Source organism: Eptesicus fuscus, chromosome 3, assembly GCF_027574615.1.
Source record: "Eptesicus fuscus isolate TK198812 chromosome 3, DD_ASM_mEF_20220401, whole genome shotgun sequence".
Taxonomy (NCBI): domain Eukaryota; kingdom Metazoa; phylum Chordata; class Mammalia; order Chiroptera; family Vespertilionidae; genus Eptesicus; species Eptesicus fuscus.
In genome coordinates, this window is record NC_072475.1 from 23380993 (window position 1) to 23390567 (window position 9575).

Consider the following 9575-nt stretch of genomic DNA (forward strand, 5'->3'; position numbering starts at 1 on the left):
TCTTTTTTTTTTTTTTTTCTGTTTTTTTTTTTTTTTTTTTTTTTTTGCATTTTGGTTATTTTTATTGTGGAAATTTTCAAGAACACACAAAAATTGACAGTATAATAAGTCCCATGTACCCAACACCCAATTTCAAAAGCGATCACTGTTTTTGCCAAGGCTGGTTCAACTATCCCTCCCGCTTTATTTTTATTTATTTATTTTTTTGCTGGAATATTTTATTTTATTTTATTTTATTTTTTTTTTTTTAAATTTCTTTATTGATTAAGGTGTCACATATTTGTCCTCATCCCCCCATTCCCATCCCACCCCTCTCCCCACGCAAGCCCCAATCCCCTGTTGAACTTAACCGTTGGATAGGCTTATATGCATGCATACAGGTCCTTTGGTTGAACTCTCCCCCTCCCCCCACCCTCCCCCCACCCTCCCCTATCCTCCCTCTGAGGCCCGATAGTCCGATCGATGCCTCCTTGCTTCTGGTTCTGTTCTTGTTCCTCAGTCTATGTTGTTCATCATTTCCCCTAGATGAGCGAGATCATATGTCACTAGATATATACTAATAAGCACTGAATGTGAGACGAGCAATAATAGTTATGCTGACAGGCAAATGAATCAGTCTGTAGCGAGCTTCCCCCTGGACCAACAGTTCTTTTGAGACTCAATTTCAATGTCCAGTAGTTCCTTATGTGTACATGTCAGCACTGACCCCCCAGCTCTGGATGGTGGACAAATGGCGGTAACGGAGGTCCGACTCCCTCTGGTTTGGTCTCGGCCGAACCCAGGGGCACGGCGTCACCCGGACTAAGGGGCACGTGGCCTCACCCATACCCAAGGGGCGCGTGGTCTCACCCGGGCCTGGGACCCAGCCTCACCCGGATGGATCCAGGGGCACACGGCCTCACCCGGACCCAGGCTCTGGCTTCACCCGGACCCAGGGACACTTGGCCTCTCCCAGACCCAGGGCCACTTGGGCTCACCCGGGCCTAGGTGCACGAGGCCTCATCTGGATCCAGGGACACATGGTCGCACCCGGACCCAGGGACGCTTGGCCTCTCCCAGACCCAGGGCCACTTGGGCTCACCCGGACCTAGGTGCACGAGGCCTCATCTGGATCCAGGGACACATGGTCGCACCCGGACCCAGGGACGCTTGGCCTCTCCCAGACCCAGGGCCACTTGGGCTCACCCGGGCCTAGGTGCACGAGGTCTCACCCGGATCCAGGGACACATGGTCTCACCCGGACACAGGGACGCTTGGCCTCTCCCAGACCCAGGGCCACTTGGGCTCACCCGGGCCTAGGTGCACGAGGCCTCATCTGGATCCAGGGACACATGGTCGCACCCGGACCCAGGGACGCTTGGCCTCTCCCAGACCCAGGGCCACTTGGGCTCACCCGGACCTAGGTGCACGAGGCCTCATCTGGATCCAGGGACACATGGTCGCACCCGGACCCAGGGACGCTTGGCCTCTCCCAGACCCAGGGCCACTTGGGCTCACCCGGGCCTAGGTGCACGAGGCCTCACCCGGATCCAGGGACACATGGTCTCACCCGGACACAGGGACGCTTGGCCTCTCCCAGACCCAGGGCCACTTGGGCTCACCCGGACCTAGGTGCACGAGGCCTCATCTGGATCCAGGGACACATGGTCGCACCCGGACCCAGGGACGCTTGGCCTCTCCCAGACCCAGGGCCACTTGGGCTCACCCGGACCTAGGTGCACGAGGCCTCATCTGGATCCAGGGACACATGGTCGCACCCGGACCCAGGGACGCTTGGCCTCTCCCAGACCCAGGGCCACTTGGGCTCACCCGGGCCTAGGTGCACGAGGCCTCACCCGGATCCAGGGACACATGGTCTCACCCGGACACAGGGACGCTTGGCCTCTCCTAGACCCAGGGCCACTTGGGCTCACCCGGGCCTAGGTGCACGAGGCCTCACCTGGATCCAGGGACGCATGGTCTCACCCGGACCCAGGGACACTTGGCCTCTCCCAGACCCAGGGCCACTTGGGCTCACCCGGGCCTAGGTGCACGAGGCCTCATCCGGATCCAGGGACGCATGGTCTCACCCGGACCCAGGGACGCTTGGCCTCTCCCAGACCCAGGGCCACTTGGGCTCACCCGGGCCTAGGTGCACGAGGCCTCATCCGGATCCAGGGACGCATGGTCTCACCCGGACCCAGGGACGCTTGGCCTCTCCCAGACCCAGGGCCACTTGGGCTCACCCGGGCCTAGGTGCACGAGGCCTCACCCGGATCCAGGGACACATGGTCTCACCTGGACCCAGGGGCGCTTGGTCTTTTCCAGACCCAGGGGCACGTGGCCTCACCCGGGCCTAGGTGCTCGAGGCCTCACCCGGATCCAGGGACACATGGTCTCACCCGGACCCAGGGACGCTTGGCCTCTCCCAGACCCAGGGCCACTTGGGCTCACCCGGGCCTAGGTGCACGAGGCCTCATCTGGATCCAGGGACACATGGTCTCACCCGGACCCAGGGACGATTGGCCTCTCCCAGACCCAGGGCCACTTGGGCTCACCCGGGCCTAGGTGCACGAGGCCTCACCCATATCCAGGGACACATGGTCTCACCCGGACACAGGGATGCTTGGCCTCTCCCAGACCCAGGGCCACTTGGGCTCACCCGGGCCTAGGTGCACGAGGCCTCACCCGGATCCAGGGACACATGGTCTCACCCGGACCCAGGGACGCTTGGCCTCTCCCAGACCCAGGGCCACTTGGGCTCACCCGGGCCTAGGTTCACGAGGCCTCACCCGATCCAGGGACACATGGTCTCACCTGGACCCAGGGATGTTTGGCCTCTCCCAGACCCAGGGCCACTTGGGCTCACCCGGGCCTAGATGCGCGAGGCCTCACCTGGATCTATGGACCCCTGGCCTCACTCGGACCCAGGGGAGCGCGGCCTCCCCCAGACCCAGGGGCGCTTGGCACCTCCGCAAGAGTCCCGCCTCTCCCCGCAGGCATCTGGGTCTCCCACGGGTCCCCAGAAGCTGGATTTCAGTGTGATGGAGAGCTAATCTCCCCTAGGTTTGGAACAAAAGCCCCTTTCCCCCGCCACCAACCAGACCCACGCGCCTCCACACCTCATCCCCTCCGATTTCGCTGGTTTCCTCTTCCCTCTTAGCTATAAATCTACCATTCAGCCATCTCTCCTGTAGTTCTGGATGGCAGAGGCTCTGTCCTCCATTCTTGCCCCTGAAATTGCTGTGCGCGGTGGAGTTCGCAGTTCCTTTGTTTAACTTAGCCGCCTTCTTGATTCTCCTCTGTCAAAATGGCTTAAAGGGCTTGAATGTAAGATGAGAACTCCTAAGAATCCTCCAAATCGGTGTTGGCAGCCTCCGGGGCCTCGAGGATCTCACTGCGCAGTTCGGCCAGGTCGGTGGCGCGGATGCGCCCCTCCTGCAGAAAGATGGTCTCTTCCTTCACAGAGAGCCGCTGCGCCGAGTCCGCGGCCATCGCCACAGCAGCTGCTGCGGCGCCCACGAGCCCATGGCCCCGGCTGCGGTGCTGACTGAGAGGAGCAGCCGCCCGGTCTGGGGAGACGCGAGCAGCAGTCGCCACCCTCACTAGTCCATGTTCCAGTTGTATTTCCGAAACTGCCATGTGAGGCAACACATCAGCCTTCACCTCCGCCGTCATCTTTTTCGAATTCCCCAATTTGTTCTTCTTAATCCCTTGAATTCAGTCAACTCTACTGAGGTCTAGTGGCGCCGGGAGGTGCACGGAGAGGGCGCCCGGGCCTCCGTCCGGTGTGCGGGGCGCGCGGCCCGCGGAACCAGGCGCGCGGGGGCCTCGCGGCGGGGATGGGCGCTGGGCGGCCGCCGGGCTCCGGGCGCCGCTGCCGCCGCAGCGTCCCCAGTGCCCCAGGCCGGGCGGCCTGCGGGGGCGGCGCAGTTGCGAAACTGAGTGAGTATCTACAGTTAAGTCTTGATTGTTGTTGGTGTCACTAGGAGGAATTGTCCTCCAGGCCAATTGTCCATGAGGACCCTCTTTGTCTATATAGGAAGAGTTGCTGTGCAGGAGACATGAGGCTCCTGTGTCTGTGTCCCTCTGTATTCCTTGCAAACACCTCTGAGAGAAACGCGCCCTGGAGTTTCGCCCGCTGCCTGGAACTGGGTTTCAATGTAGTTGGAACTGGGTCTCAGCGCAGTCTGGCGCCTTTGTCTCCTTCCCAGCAGGGCCATTCAGTGGCGCAGGCAACAGTCCCTCCTCTGCGCGCCCTCCCGTGTGCGCCTCTGGAGCCGCCGCTCCTCTGTGCCTCTGCCCCACAGGCCAAATTCATTCCCCCAGCATGTGCCTGGCTTCCCAGGGTTTCGCCCGGAACTGGGGTTCAGTGCAGTCGGAACTGGGATTCAGCACGGTCCGGAGCCCTTGTCTCCTTCCCGCTAGGGCAGTTCAGTGGCGCAGGCAACAGTCCGTCCTTTGCGCCCTTTCCTGCGCGCGCCTCTGGAGCTCTGCCTTCCGCCGCTCCTCTGTGCCTGCGCCCCACAGCCCAGATTCATTCCCCCAGCCTGCGCCTGGCTTCCCAGGGTTTCGCCCGGAACGGGGTTCAGTGCAGTCGGAGCCGGCGCTCAGCGCAATCCGGAGCCTTTATCTCCTTCCTGCCAGTGAACGCCGGCCAGGCCGTCAGCCGCCCCTTCCTCTCCGGCTCCATCCTCCCCGCAGGCGCGCGTGCTCGTGTCTCCGTCCGTTTCTCCATACCTCAGGCTTTTGCGGCTCCCCCGACTGTCCCCGTGGCCTTCTCCTTCTCCCCAGCTGTGGGCATTTCAGTCCGCCAGCTTTCCTGTGGTTCTGGACGATGACCGTTCTGACCTCTAGTTGTATTTTTGAAATTGTTGTGCCCGGCTGCGGGTTAGGTGTTTAACCTATGGCGCCATCTTGGTTTCTCCTAATAAATCCTTCTTAGCAACATCAGAGTTACTGACCTGTGGGTATAGATTCAAAAACCTAGGCATTAAGTGCCTCATTTTGATAAAGAGAGTGGAGAAAGAACTTGTTCCCTTTGTAGTTTACCTCAAGTCCAGTGTCCACATTAGTCCTCACTTGGGTCCTATCTTTATTCTGCAGCTTAAATGAGATAAAGTATTGAACCCCTAATTTAGACCCAGGGTGCACCCTCTGTTACAGAATCCATTTTTATTATTACAAATCGGCATGATACCCATCAGGTGGGTATGAAAGATGCTTTAGGATCCAAGGAGAAACTGGATGGGGTAGAACTGGAAAGCTCATTGGCCTAAGGCTCTTTTAAACTTTATTAAAAAAAAAAAAAAAAAGACATCTTGCCCTAGCTGGTTTGTCTAAGTGAATAGAGCGTCGGCCTGCAGACTGAAGGGTCCCGGGTTCGATTGTGATCCAGGGCACATGCCTGGGTTGTGGGCTCGACCCCCGGTAGGGGGCGTGCAGGAGGCAGCCTATCAGTGATTCTCATCATTGTTGTTTCTATCTCTCTCTTCCTCTCCCTTCCTCTCTGAAATCAATAAAGATACATTTAAAAATAAGACATCTTTGTGTGAAGTGGGGAGGGGAGGCATAGTTATTCACATCCCTGAGTTGAGTCTTTATTATTTATTTACTTATTCAACAAATATCTGAGCTGGGCAGTTGCTAAGCAATAGAGGCACATTGATCATCCAAATACATACAACCTTTACCCTTGCAGAATTTACATAATTCCCCAGCCATGATTAGAAATTCTCATAACAAGTGCACTGATAACTTATAGGAGATATTCAGTAATTTACTAATCAATTGTATAAAAGCTTTAGGTATTAACAAAAACTTGATTGCTGAAACATCTTCTAGAGCAGAATTTCCCAGCATGTGGTAGTTGGAATAGTAGTTTCATAGGATATTGATGGATGGCAATTGGGGGAAGGGTGAAATAAACCAATTTATTTACTTCAGGACTTCTTAGAGCCTTCTAGGTTAACAAACATTTTCAATCTGCAGGAAGGGTATTTCGGTTTTTATGTTTTTCCAAGCTTCTCAGACCATGAAACTCATTAAGAGTCACACCTTACTGAACTATTGATCCATTGATTCAGGAAACACTATCCTAGAGTTAATAGTTGTTGAGGAAAATTCCAAGTGTTAGAGGTTTTTGTTTTGTTTTTTTAAAAATGCTGAACAATGCATTTGAAAAACTTCCAATGCAATTTTAACATAGGACATCTCCTTTTTATAGGCCTGTATCATAGAGCTGTATTATGCAAATGAAAAGTTTATTAAATTAGATCACGTATAAAACTTGTTACAACAACTGGCTAGTGGGTAAATAGAGACCAAGTCTCGGCAACAGGATAACAGTGTTAGAATATGGGTTTTTAGGGAGTCAATAAGTAAAAGTTTTTAGCTCCTTGATTTCAGAACTTATTTTGAAAGACAAGAGATTTAGGCAAAGGGATTTCAAAATCTCAGCTTTATTTTCTGTCAAAGTTGGATTTGAGGGAATAACTCTGACTTGTGGCTCCAGTGGGCTTCCTACTACTGAATTTTGGATTTAGGGAAGCCTACCAATCATAGGACACACTCGAAAACTGCTGGCCTCCCCCACAGATCGTGTGCAAGGAGGTGGATCCCATAGAAAAATGGAGGGAGAATAATCCTGGGCTGCTGAGTTCCTTTGCCTAATCCTTCAGCCAGTTAACTCCTTCCACCTTCATGGAGAGCATTAAAGGGTGGAAATCAGAGACTGGGAGTATTTAGGAAAGTGCTTCCTCCTAGAAATCTGATGAGATGGGAAGACGAGAGCCACCCCTCCACTGGATGCTTCCTGTAGCAACAATCGGCCTTTTATCATAACAAATGTGATAAATATTTTTACTTATTTGGATTTTTATATGATTGTATACAATGTAATATATTAATTATTGCAGTGTTTTCCAAACAAGAATTACTTTGGGAACTTAAAAAATGCTGATTCCAGAACCACAACAGATGTATTGCATCAGAATTATCTGGGTAAAGGCCTGGAATTCTGTATTTTTGAAAATACGCTAGGCAACCTTCTTATTGTGAAGGCATAGAAAACACTGATCTATAGAAATTGCAAAAAAAAAAAAAAAAACATCAGCTTTATTAAGGAAACTTACATGACCAGAACCTCTGGTGGTCAATATTTTTCAAGATTTCATTTTGAGGTTTTAGCATTGCACACCTATAGTTTTAGGAGGTGTGGAGGCAAAGTTCTCCTTATCTAATTCCGAAACAATTACTGTTGTTTTCATAGAATTTTCCAAGTGGCAGAGATTGTGTAGAAATTCTGTTTTCTCTTCCTTAGATTTTTATTCTTGATTAAAAAAAAAAAAAACATGGCAGAGTGCTATGCTTTTCAAGGAAGGTATCTGTTGTTTGATCCATTTCAAGGTGTTTTTTTCAAGATGCCAACAACACTTTATCTTTTCTTTTCAACATCCTGTTCTGCAGCTTCCTTGGCTCTTTTTGCCCAAATGCCAAAGAGCCGGGCATTGGTGCAGGACATGCAATGACTGGCAAATGCCTTGAAGTTTTCCTCCTCCTCTGTGATGACACTGGCTTTCTCCTTCTTGTAGACATTTGTTCAGTATGGGAACGAATGGTCTGATCAGCTGGGTGGCCAATCTGAGTTCTTCAGTAGTAAGGGGGCTTCCTGGGGAAGAGTATAAGTCGGAGCGGTACTCCTTCAGCCACTGCAGGTTGGCCTGCAGGGACTCGGTGGACTTGTTCCACTTCTTCTGATCCACTGAGATCCCAATGATTTGGGCCACCTTTTTGTGGAGGCCGGCCACCCTTAACTCCTCCAAGTTGAAACCCTTTAGTGTGGTACCTCAGCATGGGCCTTCTCACTATGGGGTATCTCACTAGGAGGCATTTCATTATGGGCCAGAAGATGGGTCCAGAAACAGGGCATTTTGGTTTTGTTATTAAAAAGGAATTCAATAAACACTGCTTAAAGTTATTCTTCTCTTTGACTATCAGGATTATTGAGTTGGCATGAAAGGGAATTAGATGATTTAACTATTAGCTGACAGGAATGTCAGCTATGACTGAAAATCCTAAATTATGATGTGTGATACATAGCTGAGAAAGATAAAAGAAATACATTACACAGAATGGAAATGGGCATTTCTCATTATTACAAATCCTATAAAAGAGTATACACTGAGTGGCCAGATTATTATGATCTCTAAACGCATAATAATCTGGCCACTCAGTGTACTTCTCTTGAGTACCTCATTTATTTGATATCAAAGATACTATAAATCATGCACCTGATCAGTTTTCCCCTTTGCACTGGCTGATAGAAAGCTCAGGGCAAATAGGTGGTTGATCTCCAGCAAAAGTCTAGAATACTTTTGGTACCCATTTGAGATACAAATACACTGAGTGGCCACTCAGTATATATATATATATATGCTATTACTTTACATGTACAGATTGGTTACAATGTAGTTAAAATTTAATTGTTACTTTATTCAGAGCTGGAAAACATCTAAAAATAATGAGTTAAAGAAAGTTTCCTACCAACATTTGAAAACATACGTTTTTCAGAGATAGCAAGATTTTTTTTAACATCTATAAAACATTTTTTTAAATTCCATTAAGTAAAATGTCAGGAGTTGAAGACAGTTGCCTTCATTTTTATTTTGTAATCTTTATGGATTGATTTTTAAAAGAGTAAGTTGTTTTTCACCTGCTAAAAATTCTGACATGTTTTAGAAGCAGATTCTATGTCTCTACAATTCCTCCAGTTCCCAAAACAGCTCCGTGGGGGAAAACCTCTTCTTCACTGTATTCACCATGAGTTAGTTACATTATTCATTTCCTAAAGCAGAGCCAGAGCTGATCTTAAGTCAAACAGAGACTCTGCTGCATATGTGAGCAATAAATTGATTTTCTCTTCATGGCATTGTATTGATAGGGTTAAGTATATTGATAGAGGATCGTGCTATTTAATACAAGTAGATTTTCAAGAAAATCACTATGCCAATCACTCACTGGAAGGACTTCATCTACATACAGCGGCAACGGTGACCTGCTTTAGAGATGACATCATTGGGTGTCGTGTGGCTTCTTATACGTTTCAGCCTCAGAAAGAGGTAATCTGTGAAAGCCTCAAGAGCCTGATTTCTGCTGCGATAGTCTTCAGCAGACAGAAGCCGGGCTGGAGGGACGCATATCTGTTTACATGGTGTGAGCAGTGGCTTGTGGAATTCTGAGCTTTATTTCATTTCTTATCAGAAAGTGGATGTTATGATAGGATGAAGTGAACTGGCTGCTTTGGACTAATGGGAGCTCGTTTTCTGCATTAAGATCAAGAACTTTTCTGGAATCCTCTGTTCTCTGAGTAGCCTTGTATTCTGTGTGTGTGTGTTTTCCATTTGAAGAACACTGACAAAAATCAGCAAACTTCATCTCCCAAGAGCTCTCTCTCTCTCTTTTGTCAATACTTGAAGATTTCCACCCCAGAATCTTCTTTGAGCTGCCTGAGCATCGAGGTTGATAACTGAAGGGCAAAGCCTCTCCTTTGTAGTATGTGTTACAGGAAATTTTCAGATTACTTTACTTGCTAACAC

General features: G+C 50.1%; 1 pseudogene; it reads right to left on the bottom strand.

The window, feature by feature from the left end:
- Nucleotides 1-7414: 7414 nt before the first annotated feature.
- LOC103286773 (60S ribosomal protein L13-like) lies at nucleotides 7415-7875 on the bottom strand (annotated as a pseudogene).
- Nucleotides 7876-9575: the final 1700 nt, after the last annotated feature.